Source organism: Motacilla alba, chromosome 20 (assembly GCF_015832195.1).
Source record: "Motacilla alba alba isolate MOTALB_02 chromosome 20, Motacilla_alba_V1.0_pri, whole genome shotgun sequence".
In the NCBI taxonomy this organism is placed as follows: domain Eukaryota; kingdom Metazoa; phylum Chordata; class Aves; order Passeriformes; family Motacillidae; genus Motacilla; species Motacilla alba.
Window position 1 is genome coordinate 7,217,060 of NC_052035.1, and position 24,192 is coordinate 7,241,251.

General features: G+C 52.0%; 1 protein-coding gene across 1 annotated transcript in view; it reads left to right on the forward strand.

The window, feature by feature from the left end:
- Positions 1 to 561: 561 nt before the first annotated feature.
- Positions 562 to 24,192, forward strand: part of CDH22 (cadherin 22) — a 76,352-nt gene continuing 52,721 nt past the window's right edge. Inside the window, exon 1 of the mRNA XM_038159200.1 lies at positions 562 to 625. The gene's annotated coding sequence lies outside the window, so the exon portion shown is untranslated. The remainder of the gene's footprint in view (positions 626 to 24,192) is intronic.

The following is a 24,192-nucleotide window of genomic DNA, read 5'->3' on the forward strand; positions in this document are numbered from 1 at the left end:
GCTGCGGGGCCGCATCCCGGGGCCGGGCGGGGTCCCTAGGGCGGGTCCCTGGGGGAGGCCCCGGGGCCAGCCCGGGGCGCGGACCCGGCGCTGCATTCTCAGAGTCTCCAGCAGAGGCTGGGCCGGGCCGGGCAGGGCTGGGCAGGGCTGGGCTGGGCTGGCGGGGAAGGAGGGGAGGCAGGCAGGGAGCGAGGGGGAGGAAGGCGGCTCTCGCCGCACATGCAGCCCCCGCCGCGCTCCCGCCGCCCGCGCCCCGCCTCGCTCCCTGCCCGCCCGGTGCCGGCACCGGCTCCGCTCGCCGCCGCCGCTCGGGGCTCCGCGCTGCTGCCGCCGGGGCTGCCATCCGCTCCGTGCCGGGGCGCAGGGGCTCCGCTCCGCTCCGTGCCCGGCTGCCCGAGCTGCGATCCGCTCCGTGCCCGGCTGCCGAGGCTGAGATCCGCTCCGTGCCCCGCTGCCGGGGCTCCGCTCCGCTCCGTGCCGGGGCGCCGGGGCTGCGCTCCGCTCCGTGCCCGGCTGCGGGGGCTGCGCTCCGCTCCGCGCCGGGGCCGCGCCGGCGGGTGCCGCGCAGGATGCCGCGGGAGGCCGAGCGCCCGGCGCGGGGGAGCCGCCGCGGCCGCCGCCCCAGGTAAGAACGGGCGGGGGCTCGGGGGCGGCGGGGGAGCCCAACTTCTCCGTCCCTGCCGCGCCGCAAACTTTGCCGCCGCTCGGCGGGGCTGCGGCGGGCGCTCCCCGCGGGGCAGTGCGGGCTCGGCCCGGCCCCGGGGTCGCCGCCGCCTCGGGCCGGGCAGTCCCGGGCTCCGGGGTGCCCCGGAGCGCCCCGGTCTCCCTGGTGTCGGGGGGCGAAGCCAGAGGTTTGATGCCTCCGGCGCGGCCGCGCCAGCTGCGGGTCGGTGCACACCCTCCAATTAAAACAGTCCGGTGCTTGAAGAGCTGCAGCTCCTTTTTTAACCGGTGGTATCTTAAAACATTCTCTTCGGGCTCCTTCCTACCCAAGATCCATCTCCCCATTTCTCTCGCTGAGACCGTCGCCTTCGTACCCATTCCGTGCCCATTCCGCACGGATTGTGCTTTGGGCGCGTGTGGATGTGTGGCTGCTGTGCCCGAGGAACCCAGCGGGAGCCCTTCGAGCCGGCCGGGTAACATCTCTCTTCACAGAGCCACATTTTTTTCTAACAACAAACTAAAAATAAGTGTTCTAAAACTAGCACTTTCCTCATTTAAAATGTGGTTCCCAACTGGCTGTGCACAGGCCTTCTGGGAGCGGGATCTGCAGCCGCATCTGCTGCCCGGCGTGCCCCGGCCCAGTGCTGCCTCACCAGGTGCCTCTCGGCGGGGAGCTCACCCTGTGGCGTCTGGGCTCCTGCGGGCGCTGGCAGTGGGGCTGGGAGTGGAGGGATGCAGTTGATGCTTCTTCATTTTTCTTTGGTTTCTGACAGTTTCAGCATCCTGCACAGTCTGGGGATGTCTGCCCTGCCTTCTGATCTAACCTGGTTTTGTGCATGAATAAGACCCGTTATAGGGGTGGTGGTGTAGACAGCGGCGACAAGAGGCAGGCTCAGGAGTTCAGACATAACTTCATACGACAGTGCAGTGCACCTCAGGGAAGCCTTTGGACCTGAGAGGGCTACGAGGGAAGGATGGGTGGCTCCGAAGAGCTCTTGTTCTCCAGAGCTTGTTTGCATGGCCTGAGGAAATAAATGGGGGAATGTGCCTCTCTGTCCCTGCTCCTGGGTTGCCACTTGCACTGTTAAAATGCGGTGTGTTGCAACACAGTCTTGCATACCACCGAGGAAATCTCAGCTCATGACTGCTTCTTTGGGACCTGTTTCTGTCTCTTCAGAGTACCCAATGCACAGAGCATGGCTGAAGCCTGCAGTCTCTGTACTCACAGATTGCATGCCCAGCTCAGAACCTGGGCTTTGCCATGTTTTCCCTGTGAGGCTGATGAATGCTCTCTACTTCTTTCAAGAGCACTAGGTAATGAGTATTTGCAGCAAACAATTATCAGGGTTGGAGATCATTGTCCTGGTACATCAGTTTTTAAATGCTGAAAATAAATTGTTTCTCTGGCTTTAAGTCTGAAACGGTTCCTCTGTGCTGGTGCTGTGTTTGTTTGTGTTCAAGGCCAAAAGGTGGTTCTGCTGCTCATTGATGAATTCCCTGAAATGTTGACAGTACCCTGAGAGTAGCACAGGGTAGAGCCCGCTGAAATCTAAATAAGGTGGCCCAGATTCTGTGCTGACTTTTGTCTCACGTACGTCTCTGCTCCAGTGAGGTGAGGGTCAGATCAAGTGGGGTTTGGTCTCTGTATGAAATGCTGGTTGCCGAATAATACAGTGCTGAAATTGGTGGGCTTATGAAAGAAAAAGTATGTGCTGTTTTATAGGTTAAAAAGCCAGTTTTGTTCCTTCTGAAAAAAAAAAAAAATGCCCTTTGCTTTTTGGTGCATTGACACTTTATAATATGATACGGTGATTTCATACCTATGACAGAGAAGTGGCTACTGGAACAAGGTCAGTTTTAAAACTCTTTTTCAAAAGAAGCTAGCAGGCCTCCAGAAAAAAAAAAAAAAAAAGGAAAGAAAGGGTTGTCTTTTGGTTAAAAATAACAGTTAAAATCCTATTCTTCCAAGCTCCATCCCAAAAATATTATATTTCCATGATTTAAATGTCACGTATGGAAAAAGTCGTAGTTCTTTCTTGTGTTTAAGAATTTTGAGAAAAGGGTCACAATTTCCTGTTTGTTGTTTAGTTGTCTGGTCAGCTTTTGGGTTTGTTTTTTTTTTTTTTTTGCACATTAAGAATAATATTGAGCTAGCAAGGCTTTTTTGTACCAAATTTTACTTTTGTGCTCACTATCCCATAGCAGTAAAATTTGGCTGGAAATGTTGCAGAGGGAATGTTTGTTTATTTGAAGCCCCTTTTTCAACCCACAGACTTTATTTCATTAGAAGGATTAGATTGTTTGTGAAAGCTTTGAAACAAAACTGGACTTCAGGTGGGATTTAATCTGCTGTTATTCCTTTAAAGTACAATTACTTATTTTTTCAAATAATTAGTTTTTTATATTTGAAAAGCCCCCATTTTAAAAGTAAAGGAAAACTGTTTGAAAAAGAAGCGGCGTGGTGACACTTGGGTTTTTCTGACATCATGTCGCTGAAGAGTATTCGTGCATAAGGATACAGCCATGTATGAATTTGTGCTGTTATCTTTTAACCATGTGGTTATGCAACTGTGTTTGGGTTTACAAGCAATGACACTTCTCTGCAGATAAGTCCATGCATATCCCGAGGCACAGGCCATTTTGAGTGATCTGCTTTCTTGAAAAATTACATGTAAAGATGAGGTGGGTGTGAATCCCAAGCAGATTGCTTGCCCGAGGTTGTAGGTGGACACGGTGTACAGCTCCTTGCTGTTCTCAGGCTCTCTTTTGTCTCTACCAGCAGTTTATCCCGTGGTGTTTCTTTGTGGAAGGGGTGCCCGATGGGGAGGGATATCAGCTTAGCCTCAGACTGTTTGTTGCTCTGGGAGCGTCCTGCCCGTGCCCTCAGCACCCGTGTCCTCTTTGCTCTGCGAGGAGCAGGGTCCCCTGGGTCACCTTGCTCTCAGGTGTGTGGCTGCCCTTGGCTGCAGGTGAGGGCACAGAGCTCTGTCCTTTGGCTTGGCTACTGCAGCATTCTCAGGGCTGATGCCTGCATGTCCCTGCGTGCTGTGTCACTTGGGAAGTCCCCGCTCTACCCCAGCAGAAAACCCAAATCTTTGTGGCTGGATTTTGACAGCATAATGCTGCTGACTTGGAGTATGGGGTTGGACTTGAACTCTGCTGTTCACACAACATGAGCTGGGTGTCCACTGCCTGCTCAGCTCTGTGGGACACCTGTCTCCACAGCTGTGTCCAGTTTGTGGGTTGGTTTCTGCTCTGGAGAGCTGTGGAGGGCTCAGGCATGGGGCTCTGCTCCTGCTGGCAGCCACTGCAGAGACCCATCCTCCCAGTTAGTTCACCGTTTCTTTTTCATTTAGTCATCACTTTCTATTATTTGCAAAGTCTGTAAAAGGAATACAGCACATTACAGTAATTTTCAATTTTATTCTTTGCAACAACTCTGCTTTCAGAGACTAGTCCAGACCTTACTTTAGCCTGGCTCTGTATCTCTTGCATTTTTCTTTCTTTTTACTGTCCTTTGTGCTGTGGCAGGAAGAAAGGAGTTCTGTTTTATCCTGTTGGGGAATGGTTGTTGGATGGCATTTTTGTGCTGGTTCTGCAGGACAATGTCTGGGTAGCAAAAGTGGATCTTTCTCCAGCAGTGTCTGCCTTTTGCTATCCCACAGGGCTGGCTGGGATTCCTGCAGAGGGTCTAGGTCTAGCTGTGGATCTTCTTGGTGATGCTGTTCCTCAGATCCTCTTGCAGTGTGGTTAGAATTCTCCTTGCAAATGGATGTCTCAGCTCTTCAACCGCATTACAGCACCTTCTTCTGAGGGCCTGGGGGACACAGTGGGCAAGTGTAGCTGACAGCTGGGTGTGGGGCCCACGGCAGCCCCAGAGCTCCCTTAGCTATTGATGTTTCCTGGTGCATGCACAGCAAATGGGGGTACAGGACTCTGCTGGGAGGTGGGAGCACAAGGAGGGACTGTTCACAGCATGTGGGTCGTCTCAGGGTGCCTGTGCCTCGGTGGCTGGGCATGGCTTTTGTGTTCAAACAGGTTTCCAGGTGCTGTCTCAGCTGCTTCCACACTGCTGACCCAGCCTCGGTGGTGGTGAGGGCACACACCGGTGTCAGCTGGGGGTAGCTCTCCCCATTCCTCCCAGAGGGCATCTTTGCCTAAAAGGTGGGGAACAGACCCAGCTAAGCTGAGGCCCCTGCATTTTTCTACTTGAAAGCAGGTGTAGTTGTACCCTTGGGCATAGGAGAGGCAGCCAGCCCAAAGCTGGTCCATCTGTGCTCCAGCCCAGAGCTGGTCCATCTGCTCCAGCCCAAGGGCCAGGTTTGACTGGATCATTCATTGCTGCTACACCTACGAGCTGGAAATCAAGGTGCTTTTCAGAAAGTGTCTCCTTTCTGCTGGGTGCCCCACCTCAGGATAGCTCACTAAACGGAAGGCAAGGTTGCAATACTCATTGCAGGAAGGGCAGCACTTCTGTGTTCCCAGTCCTGCCCTCCTGCTCTTGTCTGGGAAATCTGCACTTGCTTCCTCTCTGCTCGCTGTGCCCTGTTCTGCTGTCCTGCTTTTACTCACTGCCTTGCTCTGGCAGTGCCATCCATGAGCCTGGAGAAAAAAAAAACAAACAGAACTCATTCAGTTTTGACTCTGCTCAGTGCTGCACTTCCTGATTTCAGATCTCCTGTGGGAGAGCCATGCCTTAGCTCACACTGCTTAGCCTACTCCTCTGGGCTAAGTGCCTGTTAGCACTGCTGTCACACTGTTGTGGGCAGGGTCTGCTCCCCAGACAGAGCCACCTTGCTTGTCTCACACTGTCACTGCTGTCACATGTGCTGAATTTGGCCCTGCCTGGCTCATGATGGAAGCTGTGGCTGTGATGGAGGTGATGCTGAGCCTGGTGCTTCTCAGGAGCACCCATGGATTTGTGGCTGCCCTGTAGGAGCATTTAGTGAGGTGCCATGTGGGAGCAGAGCTGGGAGCTCTGCTGGGGCACTGGTGTGCCAGGGCCAGTCAGTGCTTGGGCTGAAGTGGTCCTGTGCTTTGCTTTTGGCAGTTCTGTGAGCTTTGCTGATTGGGAAATCCTTCAGGAAATCGTGAAAGCAGAATTGTTTGTCCAATGCCCTTTTGCAGACACCCCCTGCCACTCTTTGTTGCTCCTCCCTGCTACAGTAGTCCAGAGAACACCAAGGGAAGGAGACATGGGCTCACTCCTCTTTGACACTGCCATGCTCACCGTTGCCTCTTCACCTGGGGTTTTGTTGATCTCTTCCCCACTGGCTGTAGCCAGTGCCATTAACAGCTGCAGGTGACTTGAAGCTTGAGGCCCTCAACTCACCTGAAGCTGCTGATGGCCAGGAGCTTTCCACAGCAATAATGGGATGTGAAGGTAGTCGCCATAGAAACATCTTGGGCAATAAATGGAACCTTGAAAGCTCTGAACGCCTTTTGGTAGGAGCCCACGTGTGAATGTGGGTACAGGTAGTGGTGTTCACCCTGCAGACCAAGGCTGTGAGTGAGACATGTGGAAACAGCAGCTGTGGGAGCAAACACAGGAGCTGAGCACTGCTTTGGTAAGCTGGCACTTCCCTGGAGTTTTGATGGCAAAAGAGTCAGAGCAGGAGGGTGAGATGTGGTCACAATACTGGCCTGGCAGGAGGGAGCTCATTCCCACAGATGAGCTGTCCAGTTCTGTGCAGCCATCAGCCCCTCCTGGGTGCTGCAGCCACAGGCTTGGGGCAGCTTCATCCCCGGTGCTGTGCGTGGCAGCCCCTGGGGACTCAGCACAGCCTCTGCAGGTGACACCCGTCTGTCTCTGGACTCCTCCTTGAGCCCTGCTGCCCTTCCCTGTGCTCTGGTGAGCTGTGTGCAGGCAGACACCAGCCCAGGAAGGGCCCCACGCCCACCTGGGAGGTGTTGGAGCTGGGTACCCTGGGCTGTGTCCCCTCAGTGCCCCTCTGCTGCCTTCGGGGCAGAGCCTGGGTGCCCCTGGCTGGCTGTTTGCTCACAGGTCACAGGCTGGCCAGGGAGCCTGATCATCGTGATGGGAGCCTGTGGGGCAGATGGAGCCTCTGTCCCCACTGTTGGCCAGAGTCAGCGAGGACAGATGAAGGTTTGGCTGGTCCAGAGAAACCATACTGGTCTGGCCAACCCAGGAGGGAAGAGAGCTGGAAGCTGTGGGCCAGACCCTTGTTCTGGCAGCCTCCTGCTCTGGAATGGATGTTCCCTTGAGCCAGATGGTAACTTCTGTGTGTGCCTGGGGATGCTGCACTCCTTTCTCCAGTCCTGCTTCCTTGCATCTCTGTCTGTCATACTGGGATTATCTCCCTCTGCTCCTACTGCAGCTTCTTCCCGGAATCCCAAATCCCCAAAATGCTGTTTCTCCAATAATCCTTGTCATTAAAAGTGGCTCCTAAGCTCTGAGCACCTCCTCCTGTCCTCGTCACCCTCTCTAGAGAGAATCAGTTTGAGTTGTAGACATACTAACAGTGAGCAAATCATCTTCTTAACCTGGGACAGGACACTGTTTTGTTCCACCCCCACCACTACCAAACTGCAGAGTTACCCTTGAATCTTCCTCTATTTTCACTGTTCAGTGTTTTTAGCTGTGTGAAAATGTGCTTTCTTTGCTATTGTTATGGCCCCAACTCGGCGTGCGGCTGTTGACGTGTGCCAGCGTTGTGCCTGTGTGGAGAGGGAATTGTTTCCCTGCCACTGGAGTCTGGAAGGTCGAGGACAGACAGGTGAGGAGGGAGGGGGTTGCTTTGAGAGCTGGACTTCACCATCTTTCTCAGCTTGGCTGCCTTCCCACTTATGAAATACAGCTAAACCTTTTGATGGCAGGTAGGAATAGCTGAGCATCAGCAGAGTCCTTAAGAAATTACATCCCTGCTTAAACTTTTAAAAGTCAGCCGAACGCCCGTTTGCTACGGCCCTCCTGGGCTGTTTCCTAGCGGCACGGTGTTTTTTCCAGAACACCTCCTGCCGCAGTAATACTGTCCCGAGGCAGGGCAGGTTCCCTGGGCACCCTGGATCCCGGGCACCCTGGATCCTTGTCGCGGCAGCTCCGGGGGTTGTGGCGGGGCCGGGGCAGCGGGGCCGGGCCGGGCCGGGCCGGGCCGGGCCGGGCCGGGCCGGGCCCTCCCGGGGGCGGGCGGGGGGCTCCTGCTCGGGCCGGTGCCGGCAGAGGGAGCCAGCCTTCCTCCGTTCCTGTGCGCAGCCCGCCGTGCCAATTAACCAATTAATCTGAGAGGTGCTGCCCGAGGTGAGCTGGGAATGGGGCCCTCCGCAGGGCAGCGGCTCTGCCCGTCTCGCTGAGGCTGGGAAGCCACTGTGTCTTTCCCAAATCTCTCTTTTCTGCTTTGTTGCCCAGGTTCATCCCTCAGGTGAAGCGTTGGGTGGGTTTGGTGTGGCCCAGCCTCATGCAAGGCGGGAGCAGCCTGGGTGGCAGGGGTGGCAGAGGCTGGTGTGTGTGTGTGGGCAGGGGACAAGCCCCAGGTGTGCAAAGGACTGCGGCTGCCACTGTGAGTGCCCGTGGCACGAGTGACCAGGGGCTGTGGCTGACCCTGCAGATGAGGACATGGCCTTGCCCAGGAGCTGGCAATGGGTTAGTGAAGGCGGACAAGGGTTTTGAGCTGGAGCTCTGAAGTCCTGCCTAGAGGACTGGCTGTTGTGCTGACAGATGATGGACATAAGGAGTGAGTGCAGGCACTGAACCCTCCCCAGCTGGAGTAGCCACCTCAGGTGAGCATTTATGGATTTCTCTCTGAAAAAGCGGTTTGTTTTTGTGTAATGGGAGACTCTTGTCTGGCTGGGAAGGATGCTGAAACCATCAGTTGAGGCTTTAATTGGTTTTGCACCTAGAGTGCTAATGTATTTCAGTGGATTAGATGGGAAGTGGGGTGGTGCTTGGCTGCTCCAGAACTGGAGATGCGAGCTCTCGTCACAGAACTGAGAGGCTCAAAGCATTGTGCAAGCTTCTCACTCTGCCACGGCTGCTGCTTTCTGGTTAATGCCTCTGGAAGGGTTCAGTCTGATTTCCTCTGCTCTGCCTGTGAACGTGGCCTGTACTGGTGCAGCCAAGTGTTTGGGCCTGTTACGGGATAGCCTTGGTAAGCAGCTAAGCCCCACACAGCCAGTTATTCATTCCCTCATTCCCAAGTGGGTCATGGGAAAAGGAAAGGAAGAGTAAAACCAAGAAAATGTGTGGGTTGAAATAAAAATGGTTTAATAAGTGAAAGTGGAGGAAGAGAGAAAGAAAACAAGGGATGCAAAGGCAAACACTCACTGCCTTCTCTGCGTGGACTGATGTCCAGGAGTTCCTCAGCTGAGGGTGGCAAACTCCCCCAAGATCTCTCCTCTCCCTTTTTATTGCTGACAGGGACAGGGTAGCTTTGTGGTTGATTTGGGTAATCCACTCCCAAACTCTTGTGCACCCCCAGTGTGTTTACTGGGGACATGGGGAGAAGCAGAGAAGGCTTTAGCACTGCAAACACCAATTGGCAGTAGCTAAAATACCAGTGTGCTACCAGTTTTGTTTTTGGTCACAAACCTAAAACTCAGCACCAAGCAAAGCTAATTAACTCCCTCCCAGCCATACCCAGTATAGGGCAGTTAAACACCTTTTAGCGCTCATACTGAGGAGATGCCTTGGCAAAGAATCCTTGTCAGACCTGGGCAGCAGGAGAAGGGGCCTCTGTCCTGTGGATCTGCTGGCCAAGGCACACTCAGGCTGACCAGGACAGGGGCATGGCACTGCCTGGGTGCTGCCAGCCATGGTGTGTGTTGGGAGAAGCTGGAGAAAAACAGAGTGCTGGAAAGCAAGCCTTGGTAAGCAGGACTGTGTGTTGGTGAGCTGCTCACTCAGCTGGTGTAAATGATCCTCAGCCCTTCAGAGGGCTGGAGCTGGCAGGACAGGGTCTGACCTGGGACTGCTCAGGGCTGCTGCCCAGCATCTGCCTTCAGCTTCTGGCCACAGGCTCCAGTCAAGTTTGTTGCTTCTAGGGAGGCATTTTCCAAACCTTAGGCTGTCCCAGAAGGAGAAAATCCTGCAGCTGAGCTTGTATTGCTTGTAGTAAGCACTGTCAGGGTTGTGAAAAGCTGCTGTGAAATAGAAACGAGAGGGAGGGACTGTGAAGCACCAGGCTAGAAGGCCTTTTCTTTAAACTGCAGCTGAGCTGGGCTTAGGCAGAGGTAGGACACAATGTCTGGTCCTGGTTTCCAGAAAGCAGCACATGCATTTCCCTTGTGAGTGATCAAAGGCTGGGACTGAGACTCGTCTCTATCTTTTTTATATCTAGTCCATCACTGTGCGATCTGGTGCTCCCCAAGTATATATAGAAATAGTTTTTTTTTTCTTTATCCTCTTCTAGACAATGCCTGTATTCTTTGATAACTTTTTATGTTTTATATGTTTTTGTGTGTGAGGTCTGTCTTTGCCTCTGTGTACCAAGATGTGGAAAGCTGTTTGATGAGTGAATGCTCTTGGTGTCCTCCACCATGGGGGCCCAAGGACTGCCCAGATGCAATGCTTCTGTCTGGCTTGGTCCTGAACCTCTCAGAGGTTTGTAATCAGCCCTGCTCAGGGCAGCTGTGTCTTGCTTTTCTGTTTCAGAATCACCATGACTGTGTGTTCAAGGTGTGAGTTTTGGTGTCACACCACTGTGAGGTGTGATGGGACAGGTGAGGAGCAACAACTCAGAGGCTCAGGCAGGCTAGAATGGCTGCTTGGCTGGACACTGCTTGGCTTTGGATGCCCAAACTCTGCCTGAGGTTGCTGCCAGCCCAGCAGCCTGAGGTAGGCGGTGGTTTGGAGAGGAGGACACGAAGGAACACGTTTTGTCTGTGCCGCAGTCCTGGCTGACACAGTCCAGTGTCCAGCTGGAGCAGTGGGGGCCTGGAGGTCGGTGTGGCAGCACACAGGGGGTGATGTGCAGTTTGGATTTCAGCACTTGTGCAAGTGACAGCGTAGATTGGGTGTGGTGGGCTCTGGACTGGGGATTGGGGCTGTGTGAATGGGTTCTGAATGGACTGTCATCAAGGCAGAAAGGAGTGTGAAGGGAGAAGTGAAGCAGCCCAGAGGACAAAGGGAGTGCAAGCAAGGGTCTGCAGTGTAGTGACAGAGCAGGATGCAAAGGGTTCATGTGTGTGAGGGTGACAAGGCTGGAGGAAAACCACACAGGAAAGTGGCTGTGTCTGTACGTGTGTCCTGCCACTTCTCCCTCTTCCAGGCACAGAACTGCTTTGGGGGTGGTGGGGGTGCCCAGAGGCAGGGTCTGTCAGTGTCTTTGCTTGTGGGGATCTTGCTCTGTCAGAGTGGCTGCTGCTCTGAATGGAGAGGATTGGGCCAGGGGAGTCCTGCGTGTGCCCTGGGTGTTCTCAGGGAGATCCCTTGCTGAAGCAGTGCCAGGCTGCCAGCCTGGGCTGGGGCAGGAGCACTGGGAGCTGCAAATGGCTGCAGCTGCCTGTGTGAGTGCCTGTGCCCTCTCCTGCACGCCCACACTCCCACATGTTCCAGCCCAATCCTGCTTGCTCACGTGTATGTATATCTCCTTTGCTCTATTCTTTCCCATGCACTTTGTCCATCTGCTTTTCTGTCCTCCCTGTTGCTACTGTAATCTCTCTCTTTCTTTCTCCCTTTGTTGCCTGGGCCGCTTTGCTGCCTCTTACTTCACCATGTCCCTCTTTATTCCTTTTGATAATAATAACATTAGAACCCACGTACAAGGCCCCAAGGTCCCAGCTTTGTGCAGATACATGAGGAAAGACCCTTCAAAGCCTGTGTGCTGGGTTGAGAAGATTCTCACAGCCTCTCACTGTTTCCAGGAGTGTCAGAGGCAAAGGGCTGGAATGTGAAATAAGGCCTGTGCAAAACCTCATGCTGCGTCCTCTGTCCATCCAGGAGTGTCAGAAGTGAAGATGCCAGTCTTGTTTGATGGAGTTTTACACCAAAGCCCTGTGAACCCCTGTGCCTGATGGAGGAACTGAATGATTAATCCCCCTTTATCAGTTGTGCTGAGCAGAGTGGTTGTTCCCAGGGCTCCCAGTCTGTCCCTTCCTCTTTGTGCTGTTGGTTTGGTAGTGACATTAAAGTGAAGCTACTTGCAGATTCTGTTCCAGTCTGCTGCGTTCACGTGCTTCAAGCTTTCAGAAATGTTCTCCCTTTCAACTGCAATTTGCACATTTGGCCTCTGCCGAGAGGTGATGCTTCAATGGGATGCTGAAGTCTGGTGGTTGGAAAGCAGTGTTTCTAGTGATGCACTGAGCTTTGCATATGTGATACCCACTATATTTCCTGTGCTCGAAGGCCCTGTGTGGCTGCTAGATGCTGGTTCACAGTCTGCAAATACAGCACCGGGGGAGTGGTGCAGGAGGCATCAAATCTTTTTATTCACTCAACAAAGTGTTGAGAGTTCCTTGCAGAAGGAAGGCTGGTGCTGTATCTGGCTTGCAGAATCATATCCAGAGACCCACAGACTTGTCATAAGGATGTATCTCTGCTTTCTAGTCCATCACAATTCAGAGCTAGCAAAGGGCTCTGAAATCAGGAGACACATTTAACACTTTTTGTCCCTCTTAAAGTCCTCCAAGGAATGTACTTCCTGTGTGTAGTGGTCTCTTTCAGCCTTGTTCAGCCATACTCCAATTTTCTGATGCTTCCACTTCAGCTCTCTCATAGGTGAACCTTCTGTTATTTATGCCTGTGTCCCAAATCTCCTTGCTGAGAGCTGGATTTGGGAAAAGAGCAAGCAGTAAAATCAAAAGCCATCACCTGTTCCCATGCTTTGCTGCTATTTGCAGCCCTTTGAGTTTATGTACAGCAAATGTCTGTTGCAAAGTCTGTCCCTGCAAACAGCAACAGGCTGTTTTGGGGGATTTGCTTCTTCCCTCTTTGAGCAGCATGACCTGTAGGCAGGTCATGACTCAAGACCAGTAGAAGGAGATGGGGGGGGCTGTAGCAGCAGGACCCTCTGATTTTGTCTCTGCAGTAAAGGGGCTGTAACCTCTGTGTCAGCCTTTTCCTGGGCACTGTGGAGCCTTTTTGCCAGCACTTATATCGGTCACTTTGTTGGAGCTGGCTGTCAGCAGGATCATTTCCTTCTTTCTTTGGGCAAAGTGCCTTAGAGAGCCTGAGCCCACTTTCTGAGGAGAAACTTGGTCTCTCCACAGACCTGGGGGAAGATGTCATTTGTGGATGCAGCAGAGTTGGCAGCTCTGCGTCCTGCACATGAAGATTTTGGGAATTCCACCTGGGAGCACCTACGTGTCAGTGCTGGCAGCAGAGAGCAAAGCCAGGGGCTCCCAGAGCAGGTGGCCAAGGTCCGTGCTGAGGTGTCTAGTTCTGTCCCAGGCTCACCACCCTGGGAAAGGGAAGTGGGTGGTGTTAGCTGTTGCTGCCCTTAGGTCTGCCCCTTGATGCTCTGCACCTTCCTGCAGCACTTAGGAAAGTCCCTGATAGCTGAGGGTGGAGGAGGAGAGTGATTTCTCCCTGGGGAAGTCATGTTGGAGAAAAGTGAACTGGATCTGGCCAGGTGAGATTTTTGAACAGTACCTGTAAGTTCTGTTGGGGCTGCTCCGTGGTGGCTGCTTCTCCAAGGGTGTGTATTGCTTTGGACTCATCCTGAAGCTGTTTGGAATGTGGAGAGTGGGATCATTTTGCTTACAGGGGGCTTGTGAGAGGTGTAATATTGCTGGCAGAGCAGAGAAAATTGGTGTCTATCCAGTACAAGGCACTTCAGACAGGACAGAAATTGAACAGGACCTCATCACCTGTTGTAGCATTTACTGGTGTATGTTGGAAGATTTGCCCTTCTTCGAGGCAAGGAGGAAGAACCAGCCCTGGAAAAGGCAGTGGGACTGGTGTGTCGCTGTCTAAAGTGTCCCATCACTCCTGGTCTGCAAACTCTCCTCCTGTTGCTCGTTACTATTAGTATTCCGTTTGTGGAGCGGGCGATGCAATTAACACAGAGGTACAGTCATTCATCCTGACTGCAGCACTCCTGGGATCAGATGTACTGGGGATAGGAAGCGGAGGCTTTCTGCTGGGAAAGAATGTCACAGCACAGCGGACACAGAAATGAAAAGCTATTAATAATGATCCCGGAACTTCACTTCCATCAGCTGTTTATTTAAAGGTGCTCCATATTCAAAGCCTCCTGATTTATGTGGGCAATAACACTCACAGTCCTGGGATCACTTTTTTAAGCAAGGCTAATGGGGTGAAACCATCATACTGCGACAGTAGAGATCAAGCTGGGAAAATGATACTGGAGAGAAAAATAAACTATTGCCTAGATAATCCCTGAGCTACGCTGGGCTGGGAGCTGGTGTGAGCTCCCTGCTCTTCCAGCATTTATTAAGGCTTTTACTTCCTTTTTTTTTTTTTTTTCCTTGGTCTTTGTGAACAGAATTTAGTGGGCATGGAAGGATATGAAAATTTGATTCCTACCAGGCTGGATGCTATAATGCTTCTTCATTTGCATGCAAGTGACCTGGGACATGTGGTCCCTCTGCCTCCAGAGCTCTCATCTGGACTTGGTCCATTCCCAAGGGACTGGTTCCTCAGGGGAAAGTGTCTGTGCCCTCTGCTGTGTGAGTTTTACCTGCAAAGTGGTGGCACAGGAGTGCCTGGGGGGACATAATTGGGATATTCTGGGCTGTGGCACTGAGGGGACAAAGGGCTGCTCTGCTCTGGAGTGTCTGGTTTCCATGTGGGTTCTCTTTATGGGGCTGTTTGCCCTTGCAGGAAGGGCTTCTTGGTGGGGCCCAAGTTGGGCTGTTGAAACGAGAATTTTGCAGAAACTCATAGTGGTTACCTTGTTCTGCAGTTAAACCACGACTGGAGGCTGGGCTCAAAGTGCAGGGTGGGCTCAGGGCAGGAGAACATGAGTGTAATGCTGGTTTCTTCTGACTGCAGGTGAGCCCTTGGTGGACAGGAGCTGGTTTCAGCAGCTCCCTCTGGACATGGCAGCAGTGCCAGATGCTGCCCATCAGAGGGTATGTGGCTTGTGGTCTCTGCAGGGCAATGAGCAGCTTTTGGCAAAGGCTGGATGTTTTCCTGGGGAGGTGAAATAGCCCTCAGGCCCCCGGGTTTGGGTTTGAGTAGCTCTGGGCAGCGAGCGGCTCCTGGGACATGACTGTAAGCACTGTTCGTTGTCAGGAGCTGGAAGTGGTGATGTGATTAGTAGAATGAGGCAAATGATTCCAAATAAATAATGCATCAATCATTAATGGTTGAATGCAAAATTTAGCCTGTTGCTGTTGTCTGCAAGTTGCTTACAAGGAGGTCAGTCCTTTATTTTGCAGGAGGCTGTTGTCTGCAGCTCGTGGGCAGACGCTGTGCTCTGAGTATTCCGGGCACATCTGCTCCAGTGTGTAGGTCCCTGGCCCAGCAAGAGGCTCTGGTCTCTGCTGTTTGTTCTTTGTCCGGGGGAGATGGGCTTTGCTTTCAGTGAGTGTCCACCAGGGTGACCATCCAGAGGCTCCTGCGGGGCTGTGATGCTCTGGGGCTTGTTCTCAAGAGCGCTGCTCATGCTGACCTGTTTGTGCTCAGTGTGCAGCCTCAGGGACCCAGGAAGGGATGTGGGAGAGCTCTGATCATCTGGGCAGCCCCTCTCCTTGCTGTGCTCCTCTTGGAGACATTGGCTTTCAAACAGACTTGGCCAAAATGTGCTACCTGTGTTGGAGACTCAGCTGCCAAGGATTTCTGCCAGCTGTGGTGGAGTGTTTTGCACAGTGCTGTGTCTTACCAAAGCATATTTGCCTCCTCTTTGGGGGATGAGGCTCTGCACCATTCTACTTCAGGTTCCTAAATTCCTGTGGTGCCCAGATTCCTTCTTTTCTTTCTGGTGCTTAGGAATTCCTGGGGAGCAGGAAGGTTTGGAGCCTCTTCTTCTAAACCAGAAAAACCTGTCTGTAGGAAGGGCAGTGTTGGATTTTAGCAGGATGTTGCAGAAACAATTTTCTTACCCATTATGCTGTCTTGTTTCTAATTTTTATTTAATGAGCTCCTCTGAAAAAAAGAAAATCGTTGTAACAGTTTTCTTAAGTGTGAGAGATCAGGCTGAAATTGGCATTAAGGAGACTAATTACACTCATTCTTCCACCTTCCTAACAGCTGTTTATTGCTGCAGGCTTGTCCTGAGGTGCTGAGGAAGCCACTTAGCTTGGACCAAAGGCACCTGAAGAGGTATCTGCAGTAGAAAGTTGGTACAGGCTTCTAATCTGGGCTGTGCTCACACAGATGATCTTGTTACACTGCAGAGAAGTGCTGTGAAAACTGCAGGTGCAGCCCCCCAGGCCTTGTCCTGGTTTTTTGCTGCTCTCCTGTCCTCCCTCGCAGCCTCTCAGCTTCATTGTGGAGGATCCTGTGGGGGCCTGGTCTTAGTCTCAAAATGACAGTGTGCTGTCAGGGGAAGGGACTTCCTCCTGCCTTCTGTGAAGAGGGGTTGCAGATCTCCTGTCATGAAGACTGAGGGATTTCCAAGGACAAAATTGCTAAGAGGATTAAGATGTATAGGGAAGAAGAGTGAGCAGCAGCAAGAGACTTTCCTGAAAGTGGTGTGTGCCTGCCATAGTATTTATTTCACCAGAGGACTGAGTCTGAACGTGACCTTGAACCTTGAGAAGCAAATTGGAGGAGGTTTCTTTGAACCTTTCTGAGTCACTATAATACCCACTTGTTATTCTGTGTAGGAATTTGAGGAGTCTTTCACAAGAGGTAGAAAGTTGCAGACAGAGCTATGAACATCTTCAGTTTTCCATTTAATCACACAATATTGGATGATAAATAATTCATGCATCTGCCAAACATTGGCTTAAAAGAACCCAATTCCCTCCACATTTGTCAAAGCGGAAGAATTCCATTTTGTGCTTTTTTATTTTACTTTGTCCTCTAATTCCTATCCAAATGGCCTGTTGTCTGGGCCATCAGCTTTGATTCCACCTGTCCTGTTTTGGGCTCGTGCCCTTCCTTTCTTGTCACTTTTGCTGGTGTTCAGGGCCGGAAGAAGTGGCAGTAGGAGCAAGGAGGGGAGTGATGGGGGTCCCTGTGTGTCCTAGGGCTGTGCCACAGGTGCAGCTCTGGCTGGGGAGGCTGGTGGGGGTTCTCTGCCCCACTGCACAAGAGCACTTCTAGCTCCTCAGGAGGTGCTGAGGCATAAAAGATGCAGCTCTCCTGGGAATGCAACTTGTGACTTTATTCAGGTGTTTGTAAGGGAATGACTTTCAGATACAGCTCTCTGGACAGATCTCTGTCCAGATCCTAAAATGAAAGGCTTGGTCTGAGCTCTAGAGCTCTCTCACCACAGCAGGAGGAGCTCTGTCCATCTCAGAAGTTGTGACAGAAGTGCTGTGATGGCTGCTTCCACCTCCTCTCAGAGACTGTTTTTAAAGACAAATTAAAAGTATTGTATTCACGTAGACAAGGCATGAAAATTCCATATTTGGAAAAGAATTGCTGCAGAGCGAGACCGTTATGGCTGTAAAAACCTCTTCCCTAGGGCAAATGTTGAGATTTTCCTTGCAATTAAAATTTCTTTGAAACTTGGACCAGAGAAGATTTGGAGGAAAAAAAACCCTCCTAAACTTTGAAAATACTTCTTTCCAAACAATGCTTGTGAGAGAGGTTTAACAAATACTGTTCCTCACAGTGTGTCTGATAGCAGAAAGTGACTGAACATGAGAAGTCAAAAGGTTGTGAATAGCTCCTGCTCTGGCAGTTGCCTCATTTTTCTATTATAATTTCTCAAGGCAGCATCAAAGGGGACAATAATTAAACTTAAAGCAACTTAAAAAGAAGGGAGAAGGAGGCATGTTTAGTCATACAGACCTGAGCATTGTGCAGGTACACATTCCTCTGCCAAAAAAACTTTGCTCAACCGTGTGGAAGTTGATCTGAGAAGAAAGGCAGATGAAGGAATTCCTTGCTGGGAGAACAGTTCCAAGGAAGCAGAAAGAGGAAATCCAGAGATTTACTTCAAAAATAAGCATGACTAAACTTTCACTACAGATAATGGGTTTTCTGCCCTGTTGTCAAAGCTGAGGCTATGGTGACATCAGAGAGAGAACTTGATTTTATCATTGCCTGTCTTCTGTGCTCTCTATCAAGGCTGAAGACTTGCTGAAAGGCAGATTGCTACCAAATGTTGCCTTGCACGGTCTGGGCCTGCATTTGGGTTATGCTTATCCAGTAACTGGTTACATGACCCTTTCACTGTGTAAGTAAAGACAAAAGTAATTTAAATATCTTAATTCAAAAGCCTCTGTAGTTTTGAATCCTTTTGCCACTGATCTCCAGCATTTGTACAGTGTGATGCTATGTGCTGTCCAGGTTAGTATCTCTTGCCATCTCTCTCTTGATTGGCAAAATTTGGTGATATGCTGGAAAGGACAGTGAGTTAGAGTCTGCCTTCTGCAGGGTCCATTTCAGCAGAGGGTGAAATGGAAGTTCCAGAGCTTGCAGTGGCAAAAACCTGTCTAGCTTCCAGATGCTCCCTGTGGCACCAGTATTCTGGTACTTTGTCCAGCTTTATTTGAACATTGACACTTAAATGCCACTGACGGGATCTGCTGGAATAGGAGCTTGCAGTGCAGTGGCTGTGATCATCATCTGTCTTGATGTCAGTGGGCATCCCACACCTTTTCTCTCAGCAGTGCTGCCTTCCCTTACAGAATTAGTGATGTGTGTTCATGTTTTCCAGTCAAGGACAGTGGTCTGAGGGGGCTGCAGCCAGGTTGTGTTGTTGGTCCCTGGTGTTCTAAAACTGCAGAGTATTCCCTGTGGGGCAGAGGGCTCAGTGCCCTGAGAATTCCATTGTCCAGCCCAAAGGGGTAATCCTGAGGTGCCTCCTGAATGCTGGAGAGGAGCTGTGGGAGGTTGTGGGGATATGGGTGGGTGCTTGGCCAAGGTGTGGTACCGACATCTCTTGTCAAGAGACAGCGTGTGGGATGTTGGAAGCTTGATTGTGATACACCTGCCTGGCCTGGAGTTGACAGTGTTTGATGTCTGGTGAGATTGCCTCATCTCTCGTCTCTATATTTCAAGGAGAAGTTTATAAAAAGAAAAAAAAAATTGTATTTGCCTCATCTTGTCTTACAATATCCAGTAGAGAAAGTGAGCTCCAGAGAGCCTGAGTTCATGTCTTAGCCTTAGGCCTGGAGATTATGAACCATCTTAAAGCTTTGCAGCAGCCTTGCCTTGCTTGTATTACCTCCATACAACAGATCTGGGGAGTGTGCTCCAGCCAGCCTGTTCCTTTTCCCAGGAAGGGGAGCTTTAAGCGGATTTGAATCCTGTTTAACAGGAGGAGACGTGGTCGCAGCCCGTGCTGCACTGTAGGCAGTGCTGGAAAAGAATTGCTGTTGGAGTAATTGCTGCTTTTTCCTGCCCCATCTCCCAGCAAGGGCTGTCTGAGGTTGGGCTGCTGTGCTGCCCACGCTCTCAGATGTGAGGCAGGTGGGCTCCCTGTGGGGTGCAGACTGAGCTGGCACTAATTTGACCCCCAGAGCTGCTCTTGTGCTTGCACGTAGCTGCGGCTGTTCCCTTGAGGTGACACAGCTGACATGTGGATGGTGCTGGAGCCAGTGCACACCCTCTGAGCTCTCGGGTAAAGGCACAGTGGGGTCAGAAAGAGCTGGGCAGAGAATGGAGGGGGTTGGTTGGTGCTGGAGGTTGGCCCCACTCTTCAGAAAGGGTCACCAGATGGGTTTGCATGTTCTGGGAGCAAGCTGGTGTGAAACTTGTGCTCTTCTTACTGCTCTAGCAGTGGGGCACTTATGGCTGCTTGCTGGGAGTCAAGCAGGAGCTTTTGTCTGACTTTCTGTCCTGGGTTGTCTCCAGATATGCTGTAGTCCTGCCTGTTGGAAGCAGAGCTGCAAACCATTGACAAAGCTGTGACTGTGCTCTGTCTGCATCTCCAGCCTGCCTCTTGTATCTCCCTATGAGGAAGCTGTGCTCAGGGCCAAAGCTGGCAGAACAGTGCTGGACCTGTGTGGCTTCCTCATGACTGGTCAGAGATACCTGCTCCAGACCCTGGGGATGCAGGCACACCACAGCTCTTCTCATGCCCCGTTTGTCCCTGCATGATCTGCCCTTGGGACAGCACACTGTAAGGAGCAGCTCTCTGGCAGCATGGCAGTCCACAAGCTCCCAGTTTTCAGCCATGGGGTTGGGATACTGCCTGCAGGTTCTGGCAGCCACTGCTGTCCCCACCCCAAGGACTGTCCCTGCTGTGCTGCTGTCTGCTCCTTCCTTGGCTTTGCTGGGTAGCAGGGCTGGAGCTGTGTAAGGGGTGCTCCCATGAGCTCACTCTGCAGGCTAATCCAGCAGCAAGAGGACTGAGGGTGTCAGGACTGAGGTATTGTCTCTGTCCAGCAACCTTCCTACTGCAGCCTTCGTTTCCTTGTGTCCTCTGGGCTGTGGTAAAGCAGAAGAAAGCCCTAGCTTTACTGAGCTCCTCTCTTGTGCTTGGTATTCATGCTGTGGCTCTGCATTCTAGAGGGTGGCACAAGCAGTGCCTTGCTCTTGCCTTGCTCCTCAGCAGCCTCTGTAGCATCCTCGTGGCTGTTCTGAACAGCTGGAGCAGTCCTGATGCTTGTGCTGGTGGCTGGTGCCACTCTGCTGGGAGAAGTGGGGAGCCAGAGCAGGACATCCAAGCTCACGTTTGCTGAGGCTGCAGACCGGGGTTGAGGAGAGAGGGCTCTCTTTCCCTGCCTTTGCATCTTCTGGTACCTGGTGGGCAGTTCTGCGTTTTTTTACCAATTATTAGGGCTTGTCAGAGGAGCAGTACTGGTGTGCCAGCCCTTCCAGTAGAGCTACGTGCATGGGAGCACTGCATGAGGTCCTGGGGATGCTCCCTGGCCTCTGGGTGGGACAGTCCTCCCGGGGCTCCTGGGCAGCAATGCAGGACTGTCCTGGTGTGCTATTGCCTGCCCATATCTTCCCCCTCCCCCTGCCTACTTTCTCCTGCATCAGCTTGCATTTGTAAAATGAAATAAATATTGACATGGACGGGATGCTATTCAATTTGTCCTGATCACTGGGCTGCGGTGAGTTCTGACAGAGCACAGTGTAAAACATAAGCTCAGGATGTAATTTCTACTGTCAACATGATGTACAGTATAGCTGTGCCAAATGCACACCAACAAACTGCACGAGCTCTTGTGGGGAGAGGAGGGGGGACTTGTGCTGATAATTGGAAGTGGGGATGGCAGAGCAGCAGGAGAGGGGACATCACCCTGGGCCTGGGGCAGTGTGAGGGTCTGGTGCTTCACACTCTGCATGGAAACCCGCATGGTGTGGTGAGTGCTGGGCACACTGCCACGTGGTGGGAGCCTGTGTGCTGCTGTGGGCTGGGCTGGCTGCAGCAGCAGCTCCCACTGGTTATTTACAGCCCTGCTGCTCACGTGTGGCAGAGGGAAGGGGCACTTCCAGCTGTTGGTGAAAGGTTTTCAATAACACAGGGAAATAAATATTGTGCTAGTCCTGGTTCCTGTGCATGGGACCTTCTGGGGTTCTTGATTCCTGCTGCTGCAAGGGCATGAGTAGGACTTGGGGCTTTTGGCTTTGCAGCCTCTGGAAGAGGTCTGTGATGTGACAGCTGGGAAGGTTCTGCACGCTGAGGAGAGACACAGCCCTGAAGCTGTCACAGAAGAGACACGGGCTGAGAATTTGTCACTGCAGAAGAAGGATCTGGTTTATGGCAATGAGCCTGGCTACAGATGTGCCTCTGGGCCCACATTGTGTGGTGCAGGGGACTGGAAGTCACCACAGGTTCTGTAGTTGGGCTTTGATATCTGGGACCTGGATGAGGCAGCTCGGTCCTGCATTGCTGCCCACAGGAAGAGCATGCAGACAGCTCAGCTGAGAGTAGCTGAACTTTGGACACGTGACACTGTCACCAGCAAACTGCATCAGCTCGGATGAGAAATCTGTTAAATATAAAAACCAGCACAATAGCTGAGACTATGCATAAGGTTGTGTTTCCCACAGCAACGCAGCCCAGCCCCATGGGTGCTCAGCAGGACTCTCCTCTCCGTGGCAGAATCTGCTCTGTGGAGTGCTCAGATGCAACAGGGCTGAACAAGTTGCCTTGGGAACTGTGGGCCAGCTTGTCTGCCAGCCAGGGAGCAGCTCTGCTCAAGTGGAGCTCGCCCACTGCAGCATCTTCTGCCCTCACTTCCTCTTTCCTGCCTTGCCCTTCGTGTGTGCATTTAAGCTGTTATTGTTACCGGTTTATTGACACTGTTTGGGACTGTGCCGCTTCCACTGGTGTGCTGTAACTCTGGTCAGGCTGACAGAGAAGGCCCAGAGTCCATTTCTGAGCTGGGAGCAGTGCCGTTTCTGTGTTCACAGGGCTGCCTGCAGTGTGTGCCTGGGGTGGCTGTGTCCTAGAGGATGCCACTAAGGTGTGAAATGGTGTGATGAGGGGAATGAAGGTGGCTCCTACTGCCGTCACAGAGCCAGTGTTGGTGCTGTCTGCCAGCTGTGTGCCCCGAGTGCTGGGTTCTGGAGGCAGAGGGAATGTGCTGCCTTCGTGTGCCAGCTCGGTTGGAGACCCTGGATGCTGATGTTAGTTGTGGTGCCAGGATTTGCTCCATTGGACTGGCTTTCCTGCAGCCTCCCCGTGTGTTCAGAAGGCCTTCAGTGTTGCAGAACTGCACCCTGGCACAGGCACTGCTGCCTTGTCAGGCTTCTGGCAGGGCTTTATAAATCAGTGTGGATGGATCTGCTCCTGGATGGCAAGGACAGGATGCTGGGTGGGCAGAATGGGAGACTTCAGCAGGTGGTGGCTGCTTCTCCCCAAGGCTCTGGCTGACATAGCTGTCCTGAGAACAAATGCAGATGAATTCTTTTTTAAATTCTCTTTCTGGCAGTTGAGTTTATCAGCTGCAACTCACTTGTACTCAGATTTTGGATGTAACTGGAGGTGTTGCCTGTAAAAGTGCTGCCGAGTGGCAGGCAGAGATGCTGGATAGGGTGTTCTTCCCACACTTACTGTTTGCCCTTGCTGCTGACCTGAAACTCTTGCTCTGGCACAGCTTATGCTGCTCACTTTATTGACATGTCTCACTGTCTGGTAACCTGCTGCAAAATAACCAGAGCTCTCCTAGGTGTGAGAATTGGGAGAGATGCTGTTTGTGGCAGCAGTGCGCTGTGTCTTGCTGTATTTATCTTTTGTACACCCAGGTTAGTGTGATAAAGCACATTTGCACTTGTGCTGTTTTCGTGAGTGTCTTGCTCTGGAGCCTGCTGTGGGTTGGGCAGCCTCAGCTCTGTTGCTCCAGAACAGGGACCCCAATCTCTGCATTTGGTCTGTGAAGTTACTTTACCCTCTGCATGGGAAGAGGTGTCTCAGTCCATCCCCCACCTACAGGAAATTTTGCTCTCCTAAGTGTACGGTGTTAAACACTCTGGTGTTTGATAGGGATCCTCACCAGCTGCCCTTTGGGAGCAGGGACAGGAAGCACTTCTGCATGGGGAGCCCTGGCTGCAAGACACATTGCCAACAACCTCACCTGGCTGGTGTGGGAATATCTTCATAATAAATGGGAGGGGTGGGGAGCAATGTTACTGCTTCTGTACCATGATTGCTAACATAAAAATACACTGGAGACCCTGTTTTCCTTGGAGCATGAAGTGCCCAGGGCTGGCACATGTGACAGCTGATGTGCATGTGTGAGTGGAATATAGCATGTGTACATGGGGAGGAAATGTGTGTGCACACAAATGAGGCCTAAATAGACAAAAGAAGCCAGTGTGTATGAGTGATCTTAGCTGTGCATGGGGTGAGGGGTGTGTGAGACCTTTTGGTGAATAGATTTGTGCACATTGTGTGACATACAACCTGTGAACCTTGAGCTGGCAGTGTAGAATGATGCTTTGTGGTTCTCAGGGAAGTGTTTGTCCAGACAAGTGAATGCAGACAGACATTCCCTGTTTGGGAAATGGCCCCATTGGTGGAGTCACACAGGGGAATGGCAAGTGAGGGAAAGGGCTGGAGAAATATATGGGAGCTGTTCCTCCTCTGAACAGCTGGGATTGTTCCGATTCATGCAGGGGTCTGTGCAAAGCACAGTCCAGTTCCCTTTCTATGAGGAGTAGGTGGACATCTAGTCCAGCATAATTTGCCTTTCCATTCACCCTTTTTCTGCCTCCTATTAAGAGTAGCAGCTGACAGGAGATGAATTCTGCAGAATGGTGCATGTTTCATGAGTAGATCAGGCTGTGGCTGGTATTGCAGAGCTCTGGTGGAACCTCAGGGCGTTGGTGCAGGGAGAGATGGATGCTGCATCCCATCTCCTGATGAGGCTTTTTCTCTCCATGTGCTCACTGGATGCAATGTACCCTGGGCTAAAGGTCTCGTGTCTCAGCCCTTAGTGCCTTGAGGGTGGATTGAACCTTACACCAGAGCCCCTTTTCAAACTGTTACCTTTAGAGTCAGCCAGGTGGCAAATTCTTGAACAGATGCTTTTCTGCTGCCCATGGTTGCAGAGGAGAGATGACAGAGGTTCTGCCGGGAGGACTTGCAGGAGAGT